Source organism: Notamacropus eugenii, chromosome 3, assembly GCF_028372415.1.
Source record: "Notamacropus eugenii isolate mMacEug1 chromosome 3, mMacEug1.pri_v2, whole genome shotgun sequence".
Lineage (NCBI taxonomy): Eukaryota > Metazoa > Chordata > Mammalia > Diprotodontia > Macropodidae > Notamacropus > Notamacropus eugenii.
Window position 1 is genome coordinate 206,021,461 of NC_092874.1, and position 25,039 is coordinate 206,046,499.

Genomic DNA, 25,039 nt, shown 5'->3' on the forward strand with positions numbered 1-25,039 from the left:
TCAATTTCTTTTTCTCAGATGGGGTTAAGTCTTTTACTTCCTCTTCTGTTAATTTGGGCAATTTATATTTTTGTAAATATTCATCCACTTCACTAAGACTGTCAAATTTATGGGCATACAATTGGGCAAAATAATTTCTGGCAGGAGAATTTCTTTACTAAGAGTTGCCTCCATCAATGAATTCTATGTCTGGAACCCTAAAAGTGAAATATGAGCATTGGGGAAGCTCTGTTGAATAGATAGTACACAGAATATTGCACTTGGCTTCATGTCCCCAATCTACAACTCTGGGACTTCCAATAGACCATTTAACATCTCTGAACTTCCTGTTCCTCATTATTAAGATGGAAATGATAATTCTAGTTCTTTCTTTTTCATTGGGGATAGATAATGGTATTAAAAATAAGCCTTAAATATGTATCATTGGAATTGTAAACTCCTGGGTGAAGAAACTATCTCTTTCTATGTAACTCAACAACTTCTTTTGCAACTTAAGAGTATTAGAAAGTTACCTCATGTTCTCTATCCAACAAGTACGATGGCTTCTGTTTCCTCCTTAGTTTAAAAGAGAATCTAAGATATTAGGTGATTTGTCTGCTGTCATATAGACAGTATATGTCAGTGGTAAGATTGAAACCTAGGTCTTCCTGGCTTTGAGGCCAACACTCTCCCCACTATGCCATGCTATTTTTAGGGATCAAATGAAATGACTGAACAAGTGCTCTATTACTATTTTCAGCAGTAATTTCTATAGTAACTTTAAGACAAAATGTAGTATAGTAAAGAGCTCAAAATTTAGAGGCAAGAGACCTAACATAATTCTGTGCCTCAATTTCTACATCTTTAGAATGAACTAGATGTTTGACCCAAGCACAAACCATCAAACTAGAAATTGATGCTAGAGATATAAGTAAATAGAAGAAAATGTTGAACACAATGAAGAAATACTTTGGACTGAGAGATGCTCAAAGTCTAAACCCAGAGGAAAAGAGGTACTCTACAGTAAATCCAAGTAGGACCTCAGAGAAAAAAAATGTCGTGGCTAAAGTACTATAAGAGAATCTAGAAAAAATAAAACAAGACATACTAAATGAAATAACAAAGGAAGAAAACTTGGCAAGGAGAATTGAAGCCTTAGAACAGATGGCAGTAAACCTTAAACAAGAACTGAACATCCTAAAAATTAAAATGGACTATACAGAAAATGACTTAATGAAACAAGAAATATTAAGACAAAAATCAAGACTGAAGAAATAGAAGTAAATTTATATAATATCAAAAACAATTGAAATGGAAAACATTTCAAGGGAAGATAATCTAAGATTCATTGTATTGCTTGAAAATCATAACCTCCCTCCCCTCAAAAGCCTAAATACTATGGTTCAAGATATCAGAATTGAAAACTGCTTATATCACATTGAATCAGAAGTCAAAGTAAAAATATAAACAATCAACTTGCTATCTCCCAAAAGAAATCCTATAACTAGAACCCCCAGGAATACCAGGACAAAAACCCAGAGATTCCAGATCAAAGGAAAAATGCCATAAGCAGCCAAAAGAACACTAACAATTGAGGAAAATCAATGATGAATTTTTATGGAAGATGGCACTTAGGCTCAGTTTAATTGGAATCTACTACACAAAAATTCTAAGAGCTAGAACATGCAAGATGGTAGGAGTGAAGACATAGAGCATAGAGATATGAGATGAAATGCAAAATTTGAGGAGATGTAAGGAAGCCAGTTTTTCTGGAACATAAAAATTAGGGAAACTAATTTGTAGCCTATGCAGAATAGTCTAGTTAACAGGTACCAAGGTTATCCTGGTTATTGGCTATTTGGGTAGAGTGAAGGGGATAGATGCAAGAGATACTGTGGAGGTAGAATAGACATTGGATCTGAAGTGAAGGAGAGTGAAGAGGTGAGGAGGAACAGGTTTGAGAGTAGGAAGTGAATTGGTTCCATTTTGGACACATCAAATTTGAGTTACTGATAAGACATCTGTATAAAGATGTCCTGAAACTGTAGGTAGTTGACAATATAAAACTGAAGCTCAGGGAGGAGATTAGCACTGACTTGGTGTGTCATTTTTATAGAACTGATAATTTTATTCATGAAAATTGAAAAGATCACCAAAACAGAGGTGGAGGAGAGGAAGAGAGAGAAAGGATGGGGAGAGAATTGGTCTGGGGGGGGGGGGAATAGGGAGAGAAAATAGAGGGAGAAGGAGATAAAGGGAAGGGAAAGGGAGAAGGAAAGAGGGAAGGAGGGAGGGAGGTAGAGAAGGAGGGAGAGAGAGAGAGCCTTATAGGACACACACAGAGAACAGGAGATGGATGAAGATCTAGGCAATGAACTTGGATGGGGAGAAAATTGAGACAGAGAGAGCAATTAGGAGATTATTGTACTAGTCCAGGTGAAAGGCATTAACGTCTTTTACTCAAATTGCAGCTTTCTGGGTAGAGGAAAGGGGACAGATGTGAGAAATGTTGTAGAAGGGAAAGCAACAAGATTTGACAACTAATTGGATATGTGGCCTGAATGATAATGGAGAATCAAGAGTGACACCAAGGTTGAGAACCTTGGTGAAAGGAAAGATGCTGATATCTTTTGTCAGAAAAAAGAAATTTTCAGAAAAGAATGGGTTTTAGGAGAAGATGATGATTTCTGTTTTGTACATGTTAATGTGTATGGGATGTCCAGTTTAAAATATCTAATAGGCAGCTGATGATATGGTACTGGAGCTGAAGAGAGGCATTAAGATTCAATTCATAGATCTGTGAATCATCTGCACAGAGAGGATGATAATGTAATAAGTGATCTGTACTGTAGGTCTAATGCAGGGAGGGGAGCTCTTCATCACCAACCTCGTTTCCTAGGTGAGAACCTTACCATGAGCACTTATCATAGATATGAGGTGATTTGTGACTTAGAGTATAGGTACTCTTGTTGGGAGCCAAGTTCCCAATGGCACCTGAATGGTTTGGTTTGGCTCATTTCCAAAAAATTCATTAGGCAATTTGCAGAAATCATTTGTCCATTTTGGGCAGGTTTTTTTTTTTAACTTTTCAACTGCATTTTTGTTGCTACTTATCTTGTTTCACTTGGGGCTTGTATGACCTTTGAGAGTCTTGATTTCCCCGTACCAATACTTCTAACAGTCATGCCATATGCTCTACAAGAGCAACTTTTACATTTCTCTTCAAGTAATATCCATTCTTAAAAACCACAGAATTTAAAACATAATATAACGAAGCAATGAAATACATGTGCATGTCAAGAAACCTAATACTCAGCTGACAGAGAATTAACTAAAGGTAGGAAAGTCAGATCAGTGTGGTCGGCGATGGTTGTTCTCAGATGTTCTCAGTCAGCCTGATGTTAGAAGCATTAGATACAACCACTGCTGTTGGAAAATGAGACTGTATCAAAATTATTGCTTTCCTAATTAATCCATGCAGCACTGTAACTTTAAGAGATCGATAGGAATTCAAAAGGTCGAGAATACGGAGAAGCACATTCCAAGGATGGGGAACGCTATGAACAAAGGCACGTGATGCCTTTGACAGTATAGAGAATGTTTAGCATGGACTATATGTTAAAGAGAAATATGTGATAGGGCTGAAAAGGTAGGGTGGTATCCAGCTGTGAACGGCTTTGAATGCCAGGCAAAGGTATTTGAATTGTGTTTTGTCAGAAATTAGAGGGGGGAAAGGGAATAATTTTCTATATAGTACCTACTATGTGCCAGGCCCCGTGCTGAGCATTTTACAAATATAATCTTGTTTGATCTTCATAGTAACCCTGGGAAGTAGGTGGTATTATTAGTCCCCATTTTACAATTGAGGAAAGTGATGAGAACAGAGGTTAAGTGACTTGCCCAGAGTCAAAGAGTTAATGAGTATGAGTTCAGATTTGAATTCAGGTCTTCCTGACTCCAAACTCAGTGTTCTACCCCCTGCATGCCCACTTCACATGTACAAGGAGGTTTATTAACAAAGTAAATTCCTTCCCTTCTGATGTAAATTCCTTGGTTTCAACAGGGAAGGAGCCAATTTAAGCCCTGCAGGTTGGGAACAGACAGGTCCCTTGGAAAATACAAAGACTGTTCTTGGTAAGCAAACTCTAGTTCCTAGCACCAGATCCATCAAACTAAAAGGCAGTTTCAGAATCAGCACAGAAGTTTTTTTTCTGCTTTTCACCTTCTCCAGGAAAGCTGTTTCAGGATATTCCTTCTTGTGATGTATAGTTATAAAAGTAAAGAATGCTCTGTTCAGTCATTTCAATTGTGTCTCTCACTCTTCATGACCCCATTGGGATTTGTTTGGTTTTGTTTTGGTGAAGATGCTAGAGTGGTTTGTCATTTCCTTCTCCAGCTCATTTTACTGATGAGGAACTGAGGCAAAAGGGGTTGAGGAACTGAGGCAAAAGGGGTTGAGGAACTTGCCCAGGGTCACACAGCTAGTAAGTGTCTGAAGTCAGATTTGAAGTCTTCCTGACTTCAGATCCTACACTCTATGCACTGTACCATGTAGCTGCCCCTAACTAAAGAATACGTGGTCACTTTCAGGAGTAAATGACTCCGAAAGCATGTTTAGTCATTCTTTCATTTATGGGCAAAAACAGCAGAGGTTGTTGGAAGTGATCGCGGAGAAGATGGTCTAAAGGCAGTTGTGATTGCCCATGAGCGACAGGACTGTAGATGGTGATGGTCCAGGGCTCAACAAGGAATTAGGGCCTTATAGTATGGTACAGGCTGGTAGGGAGCCAGGATTCATGGAGTAGCATTCTCCACACCAACCAATGGAGAGCATATTGATTTGATGTCCTGGGGAAAAGACACAATTGTCCCACCTTAGTTTGCCTTTCAGATGATTTTCTGTGAATGGGAGGGCAACCAAGGCTTTTCTCAGTTTGGGATTTGAAGCTCCTTGTGTTTCCAAGGGTCATTGTCCCAGTGAGAAATTTCTAGATCCTTCTAGATCACTTCCCTTTGCTATACTGTTCCCTGGCTTCTTCCTTTAGAAAAGCAATGGCCAATATCCAATTCTTTGAATTAAAACATTAGAAGTCCATAATTAATGCAACTGGGTTATCCAGTGTACATTTTCCTGAAGTCCTAGGCTCAGATATTTTTTATTCAAAATGTCCTTTATCCACCTCCATTACATGTTCTCTGCTAGTATATCAGGATATGGTTAATGATCAGCATGTCCTGCTACCAAACCCTTTGGGAATCCAGCTTTACTAATTGACAAGGAATGGGTTACCATAGCCAACATTCTGCTTTAAATTTGATGATTTCTTTAGCTTTACCATTTCCTTCATTCTCTGTTGGGCACAGGGTTAGCTTTTTGTCTGGAGGCATTCTTCCTCTGCTTTACCCTATACCCCCACTCAGAATTTATTCTCTGACTTTAATGTCTGACATTTATATGTTTTTGACCTCTACTAATCTCTCCATTCTTCCAACCATTTGATTCCCTTTTCTCTTGACTACTTCTTAAGCCTCTGGATTTCTCCTTAAATATGAGTTCCAGAATGAATTTCTGATAGGGATGAGCTCATTCATACCCTTAAGTGACCTAGTGAATTAAGCAACAAAACTAGAGATTCCAGGACAGTGAGTTCAGATACCAATTTGACTGCTGGCTTGTTGGGAGTCACTAGGCAAATGATACACATTGTCAAAGAACTCTTTAGTAAAGTAGGCAGAATGATGCTGATGTTTTTGGTGGTAGGGAAATAGTAAATGATCTTATATGCAGCAAGTAGCTAGGACAATATGAAGATAAGGAGAGGAGGAAATAGGTGTGGAAGGATCTACTGGTCCAAACTTAGGACCAATCATAATGACGATGTGGAGGGGCCCTGAGGTCTTCTGATTTCAAGTCTGATTCTCCTTGCAGCACACTGTTTGGATTGAAGGTTTACTCAAGCATGTGCTGGCTCCTGAAAGGGATAGGAGCCTTATTGAGGCTTCTGCCACTGTACTGGAATCCATTCTCTTGTATTTTGTATACTATTTGACCCCAGCGGACCCTCTCTTCCTCTTTCTCCACTGCCCTGCTTCCAATGGACCTGAATTCCTGCATAAAGAACCACTACTTTCCAGTTTAGTGGTCCAGAACTTAGTAAACTAGATACACTAAGCGTAGAGCATGTGACCCACTCTTCCTTTCAAAGATATTCCCTGTGCCTGTCTTCTTGCAGAAGCTACTGTCATAAAGTCATCCCAACCTGCCCCCATCCTCTGGGTTTTGGATGCTTATAATCAAGGTAGGAATCCCCAATGGTTATTCAGTGAGGATGAGGGGGAAGGGATATGTCTAAGCTCTTCTACTTACTGCAGCAAGAACTCTGGGGGAAAAACCACAGTGATTTTCTGAACCTGTCCTTTAACATCTGCATGATAATTAGACTTCCAGTTTTGATGAGCCCTTGCTGTATGAGCCTGAAGAAATGATTTAAGTATTCTGAACCTAAGCTTTCACATCTATAAAATAGGTCTAATCATCCCTTTTCTAACCATTTCATGGGGTTTGTTGTGAGTAAAACACTTTATAATCCTTAAGTACTCCTTTTTTCTGTAGTCCTAGACATTTTTTCCTCCTTAACTTTCCTCAGGGCATCACTATACCTTGAATATAAGGTAGTGCAGTGAGCAGTTTCATCCTTTCTTCTTCCTAGGAGATTCTTGGTGGAGGTGGGGGGGGGGAGAAGAGTTCAACTCCTTGTTACAATGCAAAGAACCAGGAACTGGGAATTAAAGTGTGGCTTCTAGCCCTGGCTTCACCATTAACCAGCTTTCTTTTGGTGTTTAGTTTTCTAATCTCAGGTTAGGTGATCCCTCGGGTTCCTTCTAGATTTACAACGTAGCGTCCTTGCTCGCTTTCAGTGCCTCTGAAGGATCCTGTGTTATTTATCTCAGCATCTCTGCTCTCAGCCTCACACTGCAATCCTTGCAGTAATGACATCAAAACACCCACACTGTATCTCAACAATCTGATGAGATAAATGCCTCATCCATGGGAGCCGTGGACACAGAGTAGCAATTCTCCTTTTCTGCTACCCGAACACATGCCACGCGAAAGAACAAATGGGGCACATGGATTGCCATGTGTGCGCCATTAGGCGAAAATTCATCCCCCCCACCTTTTTTTCCTTCCCAAGCCTTCTCACATTTTCCTTTCTTCTCCTCCCAAGATAATTCTTCTGATCTTACTGCCTTTTCGAAATGTGTCAGGTGATTTGGAGTCAAACGCATATCATCTTTCTATCCTGTAAAGAGAACTGAGCTTAATGTATTAATTACTGCCCAGGTCCTAAAAGATGTTATGCTCATTAGCGGGGGTGTGGGTGTGGGTGGGGGTGTATGTCCCCATTGTGGTGGAAGAAAGATTGCGCATCTTGCCAGGTTTCAACACCTGCCCTACCTCATGCTTCCTCTCTAATGTCCCTATACTTTGGGCATAGACACTAGGCAAAATTTTGCAGGTATTCCCCAGGGCTGGTACAGGTTGGTACTGACAGAGTTGGCACAGCATTCTCATGTTCCTCCTTCCCTCCCATCTTCCTTTCTGGGCACAGGAGACTGAAGGGTATTAATAGACTTTGGAGGAAGGTAGGGTGGTATAATGGAAAGTGACCAAAAGTCAGTGGGTTCTTTATTATAATCTCTCCATCCTTAGAAATTTCAGGAGCCTAAAGTCTCTGATATGTTGGAACCAGCTCAGGGCTAAGGGACAAGGGACTTAGGTTATTGTTATGACTCTGTCCTGTGACCACTGAACCTTGGACAACTCATTTAATCTCACTTGAACCTCAGTTTCCTCATATATAAAATAGGGATAGGCAGTGCCTGTCCTTTTAGCTTTTGAGGACCAAAGGAAAAGTACAGAGCACTTTCTACTTTAATGTATTTTCTAAATCTATTAGTGTCATCTGAACTAAGAAAGGAAATCTCAGGACAGAGTTGTACATAGCAGGCCAACTCCATCCACCCTAATCAGGAGCCTTGTACCCTTTCCTGTTAGTAGCAACGCCATACTTTGTTACCTTGGTCATGACTGACTCCTTATCCTTCCTTTACTCATATACTCAATCAATTGACAAATCCAATTAATTGTACCTGAGAAATATCTTTTGCATTCCCCCCTCTCCTTTACTATGTCCCCTCCATTTGCACAACCTCCACCCTGGTGGTCACTTTGATGACTTTTGCCTATATATTACCCATCTTCGACCTAAGTTATCTCCCATACCTCTAGTCCTTCCCTCAATCCATCCTAAACACTGCTGTTAATATTCCTAATATTCAGGTCTGACCATGTCATCTCTCTCTTTGAAAGAGATCAGTGGCTTTCTACTCTCTTCTCCTTAGTCCATACTCTTTAGATTGGCATTCAAGGACACTGGTCAATTTACTGCTCCCCACTTAGCTCATGCTACTATTTCTCAGGTATTCTGAACACCATCCAAACTGAACTATGAGGACCCATTCCCTAAATTCATCCTATTCTTTTCTACCTCTTTAGTATTAACAACCAACCAATTAACAGGCATTTATTAAGTATGTTCATTATGTGCCAGTCATGTGCTAAACTCTGAAGATACAAGAGCGAAAACAGCCTCTTCCCCCAAGAAGTTTGCATTATAAAAGGGGAGACCACATGCAAATAGAAGAGTACATGAAAAAAATATAGAGAGTACTGCGTAAAGTGAGTCTGGGAGTGGGGGGGGGAGGAATCTTTTGTGGTTGAGGGGACTGGAAAAAGACTTCCTGAAGAAGTAGGTCTAGTTGAGTCCTGAAAGAAGCCAGGGATGCGAAGTGGGGTGGAGGTGAAGAGGGAGAAGGTTCCCAGAAGACGCTAACGAGAGATGGAATATGAGTGGATGGAAACAATCCTCTTTTTATTTCGTCAGAACTTTCATATAGGACTTTACTCAAAACTTCTATTTATATTTTTATTTCTTTAGTATTTCCTTAATATCTGTTAGATTACAAATATCTTGAAAGCCAAGCCCTTTATATGAACCTATCCTTTAATCCCTTGTAAGGCCTAGCTCAGGGTCTTACTCTTAAATTGGAATTCCACTTTTCACTTTGTGACCCCGCTGAAGAATTTAACATCTCCGTGCCTGAATTTTCCCCATTTGTAATAGGCTTAATCATACCTTTTTAAAAAACTTATTTCAAGAGGTTGACTGTGAAGAAAGCACAAGTTATTATTTTTGAACTAGACTTATAGAGCCATTAATATAAAGAACTCCCTCTGGGGAAATTCACTGCAGATCAGTACCTGCTTGTATCAGTAAGCACCCCAGCATACAAGGGGGAAGCTGCTATCATAGGTTCTTAGACCTGCATGTATAAAAGGAAAGGCAACTTTTGAGGGGTCAACAATCACTTTAATTACATTCAACATACAGGGACCAGACAGGCTTCCAATTGTCTAACCATTATATACATAGCTACCATAGAGGGAAGCACCAACTGGATGAGTTTTCAAAGCCGTGGGGGTGGGGGGTGGGGGGTGCGGGGTGCTGTTTAGTAGCTTCCCAGAGTCTCATCTGGCACACAAACCTTCTTCCAAAGCAAGACCTCCCCTCAGAGTATATATACTCTTTTCAGAGCCACAGGGCAGGACCCTTCCTATCTCAGTGCCTCATTAGCAATCAGCAAAAGGTATGGGCCTTCATAGGAAACAAGCCTCCTCTAATCAAGCCTCCCTCAATTGCCCCACCTGAGGCCTATCAATGGCCATGGGGAAATTTTTTTTTAACTCCCATTACACTCAGCCCCCAAAATCTTTCACATACATTACATAGGCAACTTGTATCTGAATAGGTATTAACATTTCTTAAGTCAATACAGCACAATTCTCATAACATACAAGGAATAATCACAAAATAAATACATCATGAGCTTCACATTGACAAAATACATAACTTATTACCCAGGGAAGCCATATGGCTTTAAACAAACACAAAAATATATAACATTAGAACTCAACATACTCCACCCCCAGGTCACTGTCAATTCAAAACAAAATGTCCAAATAAAGTCCTCTTGGGGGTGTGTCCTCCCCATGCTGCCTTTGCAGGCTTCCTCCAGGCATTCTCAGGTGCAGGCTCCAATGAACAAAGTCCCAGTCTTAACAGTGCTCCAGCCCCTCCTTTCAAGTCCTGAGGGACAGCTGGACAACAAAGTCAAAAGGATAGGTCCTCAGGGTCCACAGCACTTCACCCCACCCACCATGGACAGCTCCACCCCTTGGGTCCCAAACTATCCCAGGAGAATGCTGCAAAAAAGAACACTCAGTGCCTTGTTGTGCAGTTCCCATCTTGCCCCAGGGCTGAACTCTGAACTCCTGGGTTTCTCTTTCTCCAGCAGGAGCCAGCAACTCCCAGCCCCTGCCTGGGTCTACGTGCAGGGAGCTCTCAGCTCCTATTCCTTTCACCTCACCAAGGTCAGCACACATGTGGTTCTCCACTTTCGCTAGGTGGTTCTGTTTCAAGGCTCACCATACCATAACATACAATACCATGGCAGTCATCCCTCCAGCACAGTCCAGAGCCGGGCTCATCCACTCAAGGCCAGTCTCTGGCCTTCCCTACCTTCTGGGGCTCTACAGAATCATAGCCACCACAACTGAGAAACAACAGACAATTATCCCAGTCCTACAAAATCCCATACTTTCCTTTTAATTTATGCAGATCCTGTCAACTACACCATATGTATCAGTAAGCACCCCAACATACACAGGGGAGCTGTTATCGTAGGTTCTTAGATCTGCATTTATAAAAGGAAAGATAACTTTTGAGGGGTCAAACACTTTAATTACATTCAACATACAGGGACCAACAGATAGGCTTCTAATTGTCTAACCATTACATACATGCATACAGACATACATACACACATAGCTACCATAGAGGGAAGCACCAACATCGGAGTGTTCAAAGTTGGGGAGCTGCTTAGTCTTGTCTGGTGCATAAACCTTCTTCCAAAGCAATCCCCTCAAAGTATATATACTCTTTTCAGAGCCAGAGGGCATGACCCTTGGCAACCCAGTGTCCCATTAGCAATCAGCCAAAGGTATGGGCCTTCATAGGAAACAAGTCTCCCCTAGTCAAGCCTCTCTCAATAGCCCCATCTGAGGCCTATCAATGAGCAGGGAAGATTTTTAACTCCCATTACACTGCTCTACAACTTATGATCATAGAGAGTTAACTGGAGCACTAAGAAATTAAGGGACTTGTCTGAAATGACACAGCCAGTCACAAAGAAGTAAGTGAACCTTGATTCTGAGACAGGGTCTTTCTCCACTACGTCAGCTTGCTATCAACACAACATAGTCAAATTCTGCTTCTCCATTTTTATCATAATTTAATTGAATTTGAATAAAGGAAAATATCTTGACAAAATATATTCACACTAAGCTATTAGGGACACAGTGGACCATCTTCTCTGGAGCCTTTACATTCTTAAATAGGGAGGGTGGAGAGGAAAAATTGCTTTTTAATTAACAATTAATAAAAATTTATTGCACTTTTTTCCCAATCCCTCTCCCCTTTGAAAGAAAATAAAAGCAAAACTATATGTTTTACCTTTTGAAACATCATGTTCCAAGATCTTCCCTTCTTTACAGTGGTAGCTGCTAAATCATGTGTAATGCTGTGTCTCCTCAATACTCGAATTCTTTTTGCTTGTAGCATTTTCTCCTGGAAGCTCTGGATTTAGCCTGTCATTCCTGTGCATTTTCATTGGGAGATTTCGTGCAGGAGATAGTCCGTGGATTCTTTCTACTTTTATTTTGCTCTCTAGTTCTAATAGATCTGGGTGCTTTTTTTCCCATGATTTCTTGAAATAGGATATTTAGGCTCTTTTTTTGGTCATGGTTTTCAGATAGTCCAATGCTGCCTAAATTTCCTCCTGTTGATCTATTTTCCAAGACAGATGTTTTTTATTTAATTTACATTATATTTGCTTCTATTTTTTCAGTCTTTTGATTTTGTCCATCCTATCTCATGGAATCAGTAACTTTTTGTTTGGTTCATTCTGATTTTTAAGGAATCTGTGCCATCTATAAGGTTTTATACCCATCATACTAAACTGCTAATTCTCCTTCTAAATCTTCCTCCATTCATTTCATTACCTTTCTAGTTCTTTCCTCTTTTATTTCCATTTCATTTATAAAATGATTTTAACTCTTTTTCTTTAATCTCTTTCATTTTTTCCAAGAATACTAGTTGATCATGTGTCCAGGTTGTGTTTTTCTTTGAGACTTTGCTTTTATTGTAGAATTAATTCTCTTCCAAGTTTGTATCTTGGGCATTATTGGAAACATAAAAATTAGCCCTTTATTGTGGGAGTTTTTTTTGGTTTATTCTTTCTTCCAGCCTTACTTCCTGAATTTGGACTTTGTATTTCAGGGCCAGATTCTGTGCACTTCTGGAAGCAATGTTTGGGCCTTACTTTGTCCCTGCTTTGTACTCTCTGGGGTCTTGCTGCTGATTCCCTAAGTATTAAGTTCTTTTTTTTCCCCCAGATACTATGTTCTTCAAAGATCTCAAGGTTTGGAGACCTACAAGCTTTCAGGGAAACCACAGCAGTCAAGTCAAGGGAAAAGTTTAATTACTGACCTCCTACTCTGAGTTTTGCTAACTCTACACCCTAATTTGGATCTGAGTTTACAAAACTGTAGACTTTCCCCTAGTTGAAGCTCCATCAGGTTGCTGCTGATCCCAGCCCTTTCAACTAGATGCCAGATGTGGAATTGTAGGTTTCCCCTTTGTCTGATCTCTCTGATCTAGTTAGTCAGCTACAGACCTCAGACCATGTCGGTGGCTGAATCTAAGACCCCACTCTAGGGTCAAAGCCACACACATAACTGCTGCTTTCTTCTGTTCCTTCTCCTTAACTAGTACATACACTCAGGCCTTTTCTGTGATGACTCCAAGACTGCTCACTGCCCACAGCTTGCTTCTGAGTAGAGCTACCCTCCTGAATCCATGTTAGATCTGGGTCTAGGTCTGGGGTCAGGGCAACAACAGCTGCAGGCTGATTGGCTCCTATTCCTGCATTGTGTTCGTCCTTCGTTGCCGAAGAAGACCATGCCATCAGAGAAATGATGACGTGACTTGCACTTGACTTTGTTTTGAGTGAGGGAGGGCTGTGCAAAGTCACCAGCCTCACTTTTCCTCCAGAGCCATCTGAATCCAGTGGCCAGATATTCATCAGCATGACTGGAGATGACCGAGGATGCACTGGGAGACCTTGGGCCCTTTAACTTTAGATTAAATCCCAATTAGATTTGCAACTGCTCCTTGCCCTGGTATCCAGACTCAGTTTCCATTTTAACCCAGTGCTAGAATGTTCTGTTTAGCACCTTCCTGGATCAGACTATTCCCAGCTCCCATGGACCTTTATTTGTCTCTCTATAATGACCTGGACTAGAAAAATGAATGACTCTTTTTCTCTTAGATTTCTGGATAGCTGTTTGGTCTGGTGCTTTTTCTACATCTTTGTTTGAAGAGCTGTTGCTTTCTCCTACTCTGTTATCTTTCCTGGCCCTTCATCTAGAATGTAGAATGCATTTGTGATGGTAGAGTTTCAGGCATTGGAGAGAAGCCAGTAGAGAGAATGCTTTGGAGGGATCGTCTTGGTGCCTTTCAAACCCCACCACCACAGCAAGCTCTATTTTAGAATCAAGGACATATAAGATGGAAGATTAGTTTGGGTCTTGGGGAGGGGGTCCAGCCTGGGAAGATGGGGGTTGTTTTGGTTTTGTTGTGTGTTTTGTTTTACTATTTCCTGTTGTTGTTGTCATCTAAGAAACAGGTTTTTGGAGTCTTTGATTCTCTCCCAAAATAACAACCATATGGGGCCTCCTCTTCCACTGAACAATCTGTGCTTTTTGCAATGGACCAGTTTGTTTTCATTCCTCATTGAACCTTGACTCACTCCAAAAAATTTCATTTGTGTGGTTTGAGAAAGAGAGAGAGGGAATGAAAGAAAGAAAGAAAGGAAGAAAGAAAGAAAGAAAGAAAGAAAGAAAGAAAGAAAGAAAGAAAGAAAGAAAGAAAGAAAGGAAGAAAGAAAGGAAGAAAGAAAGAAAGAGAATTATTTTGTTCATCTTTCAAGGACATGTTTAGATTTTCAAAGATATGGCCTCAGAAAGGAGCTGAGAACAGGAGGTATTGCTTTGAGAAGCAGAAAGGTCACTGGCACGATCCTGTGAAATCCATGCTTGGCTTGAAGAAAGACATGTTTTGAGGTGTAAAAGGACTACAGCATGTTTGTTTATCAACTTATCAGGGTCCAGGACAGCTGCTTTTGTTCCTAAGGATTCCATAATAAACTCCCTGGGCTTTTGGAAAGTGTACCGAGAGAGAGAGAGAGAGAGAGAGAGAGAGAGAGAGAGAGAGAGAGAGAGAAGTTATGGTGTGATTATAAAGTCAAGAGGACAAAACTAAAAGCAGAGGATTACAGGGAGTTTATAGGGAGGCAGATTTTTGGCTCAGAATAAGAGAGGGTTTCCTAACAATTTTTGTTGTCTCAAAATATAATAAGTTGCCTGGAGAGGTAGTGAATTCCTTCACTGGTGGTCTCCAGATAAAGGTTAAGTTCTCATGGGATGTTATAAAGGAAGTTCATGTTAGTGAGACAGTGGAATGTAGTAGAAAGTGTACTAGCCCTAAAATCAGGAGCCGCCCCCCCGCCCCAGGCCTCAAATTCTGGTACTAAATGACAATGAGCAAGTGGCTTCATCTCCTTGTGCCTCTAGAAAATGTGGATCATAATACTTGCACTACCTACTTCATGGGGTTGTGGTAAGGAAAGTGCCGTGTAACCTTAAAGCAATTGTACAAATACAAGTTGTTATTAAGATACGTATTAGACTAAATGACTTCTAAAGTGTCTTCCAACCATTTAAATTTCTTTGAGTCTGTGATTTCCCGAAATAATCCAGGGTTGAGTACATTCTCAGGATGTCCCTTTAGAGTGTTTTTTTTTTCTCTAGGAAAGCTGAATTCTCAAGATTAATCAGTGAGGTCTTTTGAAGTTCTGGTTCTTATGAGCTGGAAACCCAGGTCTAATAAGGGATACTTCTAACAGGTTTATAGTCCAGTATAATTGGAACTAGAGAAGGTGTTTTAGGAAACCGAGACTTACACTGTGGCATGAGGGGATTTAGGCCAGCCCTTAGCCTGAACTCCCTTGTGCTAAAGGGTTGCTAAGTAGTGAAGCAGGTTTCTAAGGGAAACTGGAGATGAAAATACCATTTGCTCTGGAAAAAGGCGAAGTGATGAATGTCTTTTATGACCTGGGTATCTATGGTTCTGTTACCAGTTACTGGAAACTGAGCTTTTCTCTCCCTGTGAGAAGTTCAAGGGAGGACATCTTGGACAGGAGAGCTCCTAGGTTAGCTCTAATTCCCTTTAAAGTAGTAGTGAGTTCTTTTCTAGCACCTTCCTCAGGCTGAGCCAGGGTGAGTTTGAATGGAGAGCATGCTGGTATCTGCTTCTTCTTTTGTCCTTATCAATCAGTACTGTAGTGTGGCAGGCACTCGTGAGGCCCATGTGTCATTCATGGGGAGGAGAATAGCCATATGATTAAATGCTCACTCTGTCAAAACAGTGACAGTTATGAAATGCCTCAGTCACTAATGCAGGGAAGGGTGAGGCAGGAGAAAAATGCCTTCAATATGCAAAAGACATTTGGAGGACCAGGAGGGAATGCTAATCCTAAGTGCCAAGAGGGAGGAAAAGGGATTAGTGTTTGATTTATAGTCTGGTTGAGAGAAATTAACTAGGCAAAACCTGGTCAGATATCTTTAGCCACAGATGTGTTTAAGGAGTGGGGCTCAATGGAGTTGAGAATTTGGTTCCTACAACTATCTCCTTTCCATGCAGGTAGTGATAATGTGTGTTAAAATTCTTGTAGATGCCCCAATGTCATCACATCCTTATTCAGAATCACAAAATTCTCTAGAAAATGGTAACTTTCTCCAAAGCTGAGGTTTCTTCTCTCTGAGATATTGGGAGGAGCCTCCATACAGACTTTTTAAGATATAAAATTGACAGCTCATCTGCTTAGAATGGATTCCATTCTTTCTGGGAACAGGAAAATGGACCTCATGTGATTTCCATTCACAGAATCCTTGAATTCTCTCGTTCTGGTTCATCCAAACATTCCAGACAACACCTGCCTAGGCCAAGGGTGGGGATCCTGCGGCCTCAAGGCCCCATGTGAACCTCTAGGTCCTCAAGTGTGACTCTTTAACTGAATCCAAACTTCACAGAACAAATTTCCTTATTAAAACATTTGTTCTGTAAAACATGAACTCAGTCAAAAGGCTGCACCAAGAACCTAGAAAGCCACATATGGCCTCAAGGCCACAGGTTCCCTAGGCTCAATCATCAAAGATCTTAGGATTTTATATTTTGAAGAGATAACGATGTCCAACAACCATTTTCATTTTGCAGGTGAGGAAACTAAGGCCCTAAGGCGATAAGTGACTTGGCCAAGTCACACAGGTAGAGCTTCTGACCTAGTATTTTAAGCAGATAGTGGATAGAGCACTGGACTTGGAGTCAGGAAGTCCTCAGTTTAAATCTAACCTCAGACACTCATCAGTAGTACCACCTTGGGCAAGTTAACTAACCTCCCTCAGTCTCAGTTTCCCCATCTGTAAAAATGAGGGTAATAATAGCACCTTCTTCCCAGGGTTGTTGTGAGGATCAACAAAGATAATACTTGTAAGGTGCTTTACAAAATTTAAACTTTTATATAAATGTTAGCTATTATTAGTTGCAATAATAATTAAAAAAACAGGCCTTTTGCTTTTAAGTTCAGTGTTCTTTCCACTAGTAAACTTTACACTCACCAGAGTGGCAAAGTTGATAAAAACAAATGGCAAATATTGGAGGACCTGTGTGAAAGCAGGCACATTGATGCATGTTGCAGACCTATAAATGGAGCCAGTCATTCTAGAAAACAATTTAGAATTATGTTCCCAAAGTTACTGAAGTGTACATGACCTTTGACTCAACAACATCCCTACTCTCTACCCCACAGAGATCAAAGGAAGCAGAAAAGGTCTTATGTGTACAAAAATCTTTCTGGCAGCTCTTTTTGTAGTGAAAAGGAATTGAAAACTGAGCATAGACCCATTATTTGGGGAATTATTTTGGGGTATATGCATATGACGGAATGCTATTTTACTGTGAATTTAAAAAAGAGATGGTTTCAGAAGAACCTGGGATGCTTCATATGAATTTATGCATAGTGAAATGAGTAGGAGAACTAGAATAATATCAATATTGTAAAGTGAATAATTCTAAAAACCTTAAGAGCTAGGCACAACACAGGGATCGGTTATGAATCCAGAAAACCAATGATAAAGAATGTTACCCATCTCCTGACAGAGAGGAGATGGGCTAATACATAGAAAGAAATGTTTTTGGATGTAACCAATTGGTATAGAAATTTGTTTTGCTTAACTATAATTATATGCTTATAAAACATATTATATGTAACAGTTTTGTTTTTTTTTCTTTTGGGCAGTGAAGAAAAATAATAGCAAAAAAATTTAATACATTTATAAATAATTTATGCATAACAAAATTGCATAAGATCATATCTCTATTTAAATATATTTAAATGTTTGTGTCAGTTAAACTCATAATTTTTTTAAAAACTTAAAAGATAGGTTGGGTCCAGGTTATGGAGACCTTTAAAAGCTAAATATGGTAGTTTATATTTGATCCTAGAGTCAATAGGAACCATTAGGTTTATTGAGTCAGGGGATGGCATGGTCAGAGAATTTATTTTAGGGAAATCACTTTTACAACTGTGTGGAGCATGGATTGAGAAGGAGAGTGATTTGAGGTGGGTAGACCAGTTGGGAGGTTATTTATTAGTGTAGGTGGGAGATAAGTTGAAGAGAAGGAGCTTCTGTCAATCTTAGGCTGAAGGTCACAGTTGTATTTGTAACACTGCAACACTCTAGTTGAAGAAGGCAAAGTACCAGCCAGATGAGCCAGTGGCTGAAGGTGATGGAAGACTTTGGCTGCCTTTTTGAAGGGTGAGTCCAGGAAATCCAGTAGATTGACTCATTCAACAGAGATTCTGATTTCAGTGGCTAAATGATCTGTCTGGTCCAGCTCAGCAGCAGTCCAGAAAGTACTACCATTAACTGTTTTTGCTCTCCCCTTCTCTCCTCCTTGGGAGTATATGTCTAGTAGTGGTATTGCTGAGTCTAAGAATATGTATAGTTTGGTGTCATTTGAAAATCATTTTAGTGGCCAATTTTCAACCACCTGAAAAGTTCTCAGCTTTTTGTTGGAGTGGGAACTGGGCTCAAGTCCTGGTTCTTCATCTTGCATATGATCTTGAGCAAATGAATTTACTTTTGTGAGTCTCCATTTTCTTATCTGTAAATTCAAGGGGTTAGACCAGGCCTGCACAATATACAGTCCATGAGCCACAAGCTACCCATCAAAGGATTTTGGGTGACCTATGAAAAATGTAGAGTATGTAAAAAAGTAAAGATGTAACAAGTGCTTTGCTGGTGCCCTGCTTAACCCACCTTCCACTAGTCATTGTTGTGCCTGTCATGTAATTGGCAGATGGGTTGCCACTGCGCATGGCCTCCTGTTTGTTACATGACCCGTGGCAATCAACCATCATCAGTCTGTTTCTAGTCTGAGAGGAGTAAGAGTCATATCTTTTCACTATGTTTTCCATAGTTACTAAATTTAAACAGTAAGAAAAATGTGTGAAAACTTGTACCACCTAGCAAAGTAACTTTTTAACTTTAATGTGATTTCATGACAAATAAAAATCTTAAGTAATAAATGTAATTAATTGGTATTAATTGAAATATCTCTTTTTAAAAATGATTTGCAAAATAGTTTAATCATGAGTTATATACCTACACTTGGAAAGTAAGATTCTAAAAACAATCTGTGGCCCAAAGAAATTTAGCCTGTTTTAGTTTTGGCCCCTACCTACTGCCAAGTTGTGCAGGTCTGGGTTAGGCAAAGTCTGTGATAGTCTTCTTGAGAAAGGATGTTGAGAAACTTTAAACTGCCTTATAGACATCTCCCTCACCAAAAACCCCTGCTTCTTATGTATACTACCTGCCATTTACTTTAACCTTTCCAGGTCATCAGTATCATTTTACATCTAGAGCAAGAGAGGCCACTGCCCTCTGTGATAGATCAGTCATTCTGTGACTGGGCTGGGCCAAAGATGTCTCTGGATCATCACTGGACTTGGCCGCTACTGAGCTCAGCTGACCAGTTTGTTTGGTATTGGGCACTGCTGCCTCCAGGCTATTTGGGAAAAGTCACTCAGCATCTGGTCTGTGGCTTTCCAGACTGAGCCAGGCTGAGCACTTCAGGCCCTGGGTTCTTCCTAGAGCTTGTCTTCTCTTCCTGACAGGTTGATCCATGGCACGTCCTGAACATTAACAGGCAGCTGCAGTCTTCCACTACTTTCAGTCACTGGTTCAGCTAGCCAGGATTGTACTTTCTTTAGCTGGAAGGCTAGTGTACTCTTTCTTTTGGCAAAAGCCATGATACCTAGTCTAGGATTGATAGAATTCTTCTCTTACCTTTAACTCCCTTTCATCTTCCCTTTAATGTTATGTGAACTCAAAGGATTGTTCCCTCCATGATTCTGATTTAGAGGTTTCCCTCAGTTTTGAACTCTACCTTTACTTACAGTACTCAGACCAGTTATACTTCCTAGATTCCTACTGGTTCTCAAGCAGAAAGTAGCTAAAGACAATATGTATTGGAGGGATCTCCACCCTAAGGCAAATTCACTGCCTTGCTGGCCTCCTCAAGTGCAATTGAACTTTGGACACGATCTTAGATGTGGAGTGTTTCTGTGAGGAAGACGTCTTTGAGCTTTTAATTTCTTCATCTGTAAAATAAAGGTAGTAATGCCTGCAGTCCCTACTTCATAGGACTGTTGTAAGGATGAAAAGAGATATTTATAAAGTGCTCTACAAACCTTAAAACTTACGCAGATGTCAGTTATTATTACTAATAGTGAGGCCCCAAGTGAGGAAATCAGAGAAAAGGAAAGTATCGGTGCTTGGCACATACCTTGCCTACATCTTGGTTTTGCTAAGGCAAGCGTATTGGTTTCACGGGTAAAATTTATATGACTATGAATAACGGCAGCTGCTGTTTCTAATCATATCTCTACTTAATCTACTCTTAATCTAACTCAGCCCCCAGTGGCATCATCCTTGGGCAGTTAAGGTTTTGTCCCAGACTCAGCTGCAGTGGCTTCAGGGCTAGGGCAGGGTGTGGAAACCAAACCTTGTTTGCCAATGTCAATTTGGGTAAAATGCAAATTTTATTCCACTCTTGTGTTTCTCTTTGCCTGTTCTGTTCTGTTCTAAATGGAAACAATTTTGTAGATGTTAATCCAAGATATAGTCCTGGCTCTTGGTATTTTCCCTTTTAGCACACAATAGAGACAGTCCTGAGCCATGTGGAGAAATGCACACACATTTTTGGGAGAAAGTTGATCAAACCTCTTACCAGGTGGACACTCTTAGTCTGAACTTTGTACTAGTGTCATGAAGGAGTGTAGCACACATAGAATGAAGCATATACCATATCAGGACCATGTATTTTGTGAGGAGGATAGCTATTGTTCACTCATTTCAGTCATGTCCAACTCTTTGTGACCCCATTTGGGGTTTTCTTGGCAAAGATACTGAATTGATTTGCAATTTCCTTCTCCAGTAAGTTAAGGCAAAGAGAGAGTAAATGACTTGCCCAAGGTCACACAGCTAGTAAGTGTCTGAGGCCAGATTTGAACTTAGGTTTTCCTGACTCTAGGCCTGGTCCTTTATGTACTGCAGAAGATTAAATTCTCCAAAACACTGCTTTCATTGTGTTGCTTCTTACATAAAACCCTCCATGACTCCTCGGTGCCTAGGGAATAAAGTCACAATCTGGCCCCAACCCATATTTCTAACCTTCCCTTCTACCCCTCCCCAACATGAGCTTTCTCATTCAGTAAGCCTGTTCCACTAAACGCCTGCTCACACAAATCAAGCGCATTCCTGCCTGTGTTGTGGCTGGAAATATAGACATTACAAATAGCCCCACAGACATATGGGTAAATACGGATCCCATCCTGCTAGAAAGAAGGGCTGGGAGAGATCCAGGCTACTAGTTTGTACCGGGTGCTGAAGTACACATGGTTAACTGGATCTTAAATTTTGGAGAAAATCCAGTGACCTTGAGGGTACTAGTATTTAGATGCGACTGTACAACGGTGAAGTTTTGCATCATTAGTCAGAAATGCATAGAAAAGATTAGCTAGGTGCATTCTCCCAGAGTCGCTTCCATGACCAGGCACTTCTCAAAAAATCCAGAGATGGATTCTTGGAGGTGAGTTGGTCTTGGGCGTGTGAAGAAATGGAGTCTCTTGGATCCTAGAATGAATCCCATGAAATGCGCTATGCGGGTGATAGTAACACTAAGCACTGGACAGATGTGATATCTGAAAGGGCACCTTGCTGATCTGGGTCCCTAACACTGTGTTGAGAGCAACCAAAGCCCACATTCTATCTGTTGGCAAGGTCAAATTCAACTGCCACCTCCTCCTTGAAGTCTGTATGGTTATTTCTTTATCCTGTTCCTGTCACACCGTTCAGTCAAGTAGTTAGTCACCTTAAATGACATTTAAATGCCATTTTTAGTGCCAGGTACTGTACTAAGTGCTAGTCATTCATTTGGAATTAACATAGATTTCTTTGTACAGTTAGTTAATTTTTCATGTATTCAACTCAATTTTAACTTCATGGAGAGCAGATTCCTCTTCCTCCTCCTTCCTCTTCCTCTTCCTTGATAGAAACCTTGTACTTGGGTCCCTTACTTCTATGTGATATGGGTGGGCTGTGCTTTCACTTTGAGTTGGATGGCTAAGAGATCAGGCACAGCCTTCTGTATGAACTGACCTGGTCTTGTCTCTTGCTATGGTTCAGGCCCAGGCTTCCTGGAGGCTGGTTTGGGCCCCGAGTCAAGTACACATAGGCTGCTTGGATGCTGGTCTATCCCTGTATTCTGTATGAAGATGGGGTCCTTGGATTAACTAATCCCACTCCCCACATACATTCGTCTGCTCCTGTCTCCTGCTGCAAATTATACCCTTTGGCCATTCCATGTGGGCCACTGCTTTATTCCTCCTGCTTCAGAGAGAGCCCCTTAGTTATCCTTCATAAGCCTTGTGTCCTGCTGTAGGGCCAAGACCTTTCATTTTACTTTCCACCTGTTCTAGCTTGTCATTTTTCCATGCTTCTGCAGGATTCTGGGAGTCCTTTTGAATTGTCCTGAAAATAGTCTCTCAGATACTCTCCTTACAGTAACAGAATTATCAATTTGCAACTGAAGGAGACCTCAAAAGTTTCCTAGTTCAAGACCCTTATTTTATAGATAGGGAGATTAAAATCTTAGGTTTTATAGCTAGCAAGAAGCAGAGCCAAGATCCAAACCCACATCTTCTTACAACTTACCTTACCTCTACCCTGTTTGTTGTGGTTGTTAAGTCGTTTCAGTCACATCCAACTCTTCGTAACCACATTTGGGGTTTTCTTGGCAAATTTATTAGAGTGGTTTGCCATTTCCTTTTCCAACTCATTTTACAGATTAGGAAACTAAGGCAAACAGCATTAAGTGACTTGTCCAGGATCACACACTTATTGAGTGTCTGAGGCCAGATTTAAACTCAGGAAGATGAGCCTTCCAGATTTTAGGTAGGGCACTATGTACACTGCACCATCTAGTTATTCCAGGATGAAAAATGGCATTAAACCAACAATAAATGATCCAAAAATCCAATGTGAAATTATAGTGAGTGACTTTATCGATTTCCTAAGACATAAAAAGTCAGTCAGAAACTCACATGAAGGAAGGTCTCTCAGGAAGTGCAATCCCAGAGCAGACAAGTAAGCAGAAAGTCTCCTAGCATGACTAGAGGAGAACCAGAGACATTCCTAGCCAGCAAAGGCTCTGTGTCTAGAGGCAACTAGAGCAAAAGACTCCCAAGAGGAAAAATTACAGGGTGGTTGGAAACCTATAGACTGGATTTTTGAAGCAGCCAGAAGTTGTAGCGACTAGTTTAGGCATGGCAGTTTTCAGACCATGACATACAAGGCTCGGAGCCTGGGAGTTCCCAGCGCTGTGTTCTGGGACAATATAGACGGCATTGAAGATTCATTACTCTAAACTCCAAAGATCAAAGGGATCCTAAAATCCCCCAGCATTATTAGTATTAGCACAGCTTAGAGGTAGAAGTTAGAGTAGGAATACCAGTAACCCAGTTCAAGGACAGAGAGGACTGACCACTCCCCTCAGAATGCAAAAGCAAGTAGAACCTGGCTCTGACAGAAAGCTTTGATTCAGGAATTAAGGGTGAAAATATAAAGAAACAGAGTAAAATACCAACCATGATAAACAATTATTATAGATCCAGAAATAGCCAAAAATCTAACCTAAAGGAAGAGTAACTCCACAAATGCCTCAAGAGATTCAAAAGAAAAATAATAGATTTTCCATGAGGAATATAAGAATACGTAGAAAAATAAACCAAGAAATTTAAAAATGAAGTAAAAGTTCTGAAGGAAAGAATTATAAAGAAAAAAAGAGAGCATAGACCTGAAAGTGATAACCTTTATCCAAGTAACAGACTCCTGGAAAATTAAATTAGACCAAACCAGTGACTCCTTGAGAAAAGAAAAATATTAGAAAAAATCAAAAAGTTAAAAAAAAAAAGATATAAGGAATAGTCCATTAAAAACAAATGACCTAGAAAACAAGTCAAGGAGAGATAATATATGAATCATCAGAATTCCTGAAAATTATGAGCAAATAAAAAAGCCAGCTCATCATTTTCCAAAAGTCCTAAATGAAAATTTCCCCAGATCTATTGGAGTGAGAGGACAAGGAAAACAGAGAAAGAACACACCATTCACCTCCTGAAAGATACCTAAAAGGAAAAGTCCCAGGCACGTCAGAGCTAAAACCAAAAGATTCTATACTTAGTGAAAAAAAAATCGGCAAGTAGTCAGAAAGAAAATATTCAAGTACCAAGGAACTATGATCCAGATCACACTATATCTCAGCTTCTATTATAAATGAGAGGAGATCTTATAGTATTCCAAAAGACAAAAGATAGAGGTTTATAGCCAAGAATAACTTACTTAGAAAAACTGAGCATAATCCAATGGGGGAAATGGCCTCTGTGGGAATATTTAAATAATTTATAAGAAGCTCTTTTGTTATAATAACCTTATGGGGTTGAAGAGAAGCTGATAGACTAATGAATATGAGAGACCTGATTTGACTCTCTCAGTATAGGTAAGGTAACTGAGATCAAGAAATAGGAAATGACTTACCTAAGACCATACAGGTAGTACATGAAAGAAGTAGGACTCAAATTCAGGTCCTCTGACTTTGAGCCTAATGATCTTTCCATGATGTTTTCTGTAACATCAGTATGGACGTAGTTTTCCTCAAATATTTAAAATGGACATCCATTCCCACAGAGAGACAGACAAGCAAACTGGATCATGCCAGGGTGTCATGAAAGATGGGGCCAATTGCCCTTTAACTGAATGTGCAGCAAGAGTTGTGATCGACTTTTACTAATATTCTATATTCAAAAAGTGTCACAGTGCTACTGGGGGGAAAAAGGACACGGAAATGTAGACTTATCCCTTCCCCATTGCATTTGCAGGGGTTAGGGTTGCAGCACCATCTTGATCTAGAAAATCCATGTAAAATTTTTTGCCCCTTCTCTCTTACCAGAGGAGTCTGAATTATTATGCTATTAGAAGATAAAATATGTTGATGTTAACAATACTATATATATATATTTTATACATTTCTGAATTTTTAAACTTTTTCCTGTATTTTATACTTGCCTTCACCTCTCTGGGACTTCCACAAAACTCCCCCCAAATTCCCATTTAATCTCTTATGCCCATTTGTGATGTGGC

General features: G+C 40.2%; 1 protein-coding gene and 1 long non-coding RNA gene across 6 annotated transcripts in view; one reads left to right on the top strand and one right to left on the bottom strand.

Annotated features, from left to right (window-relative positions):
• The window catches only part of LOC140530976 (uncharacterized), a 32,309-nt gene extending 21,220 nt beyond the window's left edge, over positions 1-11,089 (bottom strand). The window contains exon 1 of the long non-coding RNA XR_011976211.1: positions 10,933-11,089. This is a non-coding gene — a long non-coding RNA (uncharacterized lncRNA). The remainder of the gene's footprint in view (positions 1-10,932) is intronic.
• Positions 1-25,039, top strand: part of CACNA1C (calcium voltage-gated channel subunit alpha1 C) — a 1,037,023-nt gene that overhangs the window by 428,664 nt on the left and 583,320 nt on the right. The gene's annotated exons all lie outside the window — the stretch shown is intronic.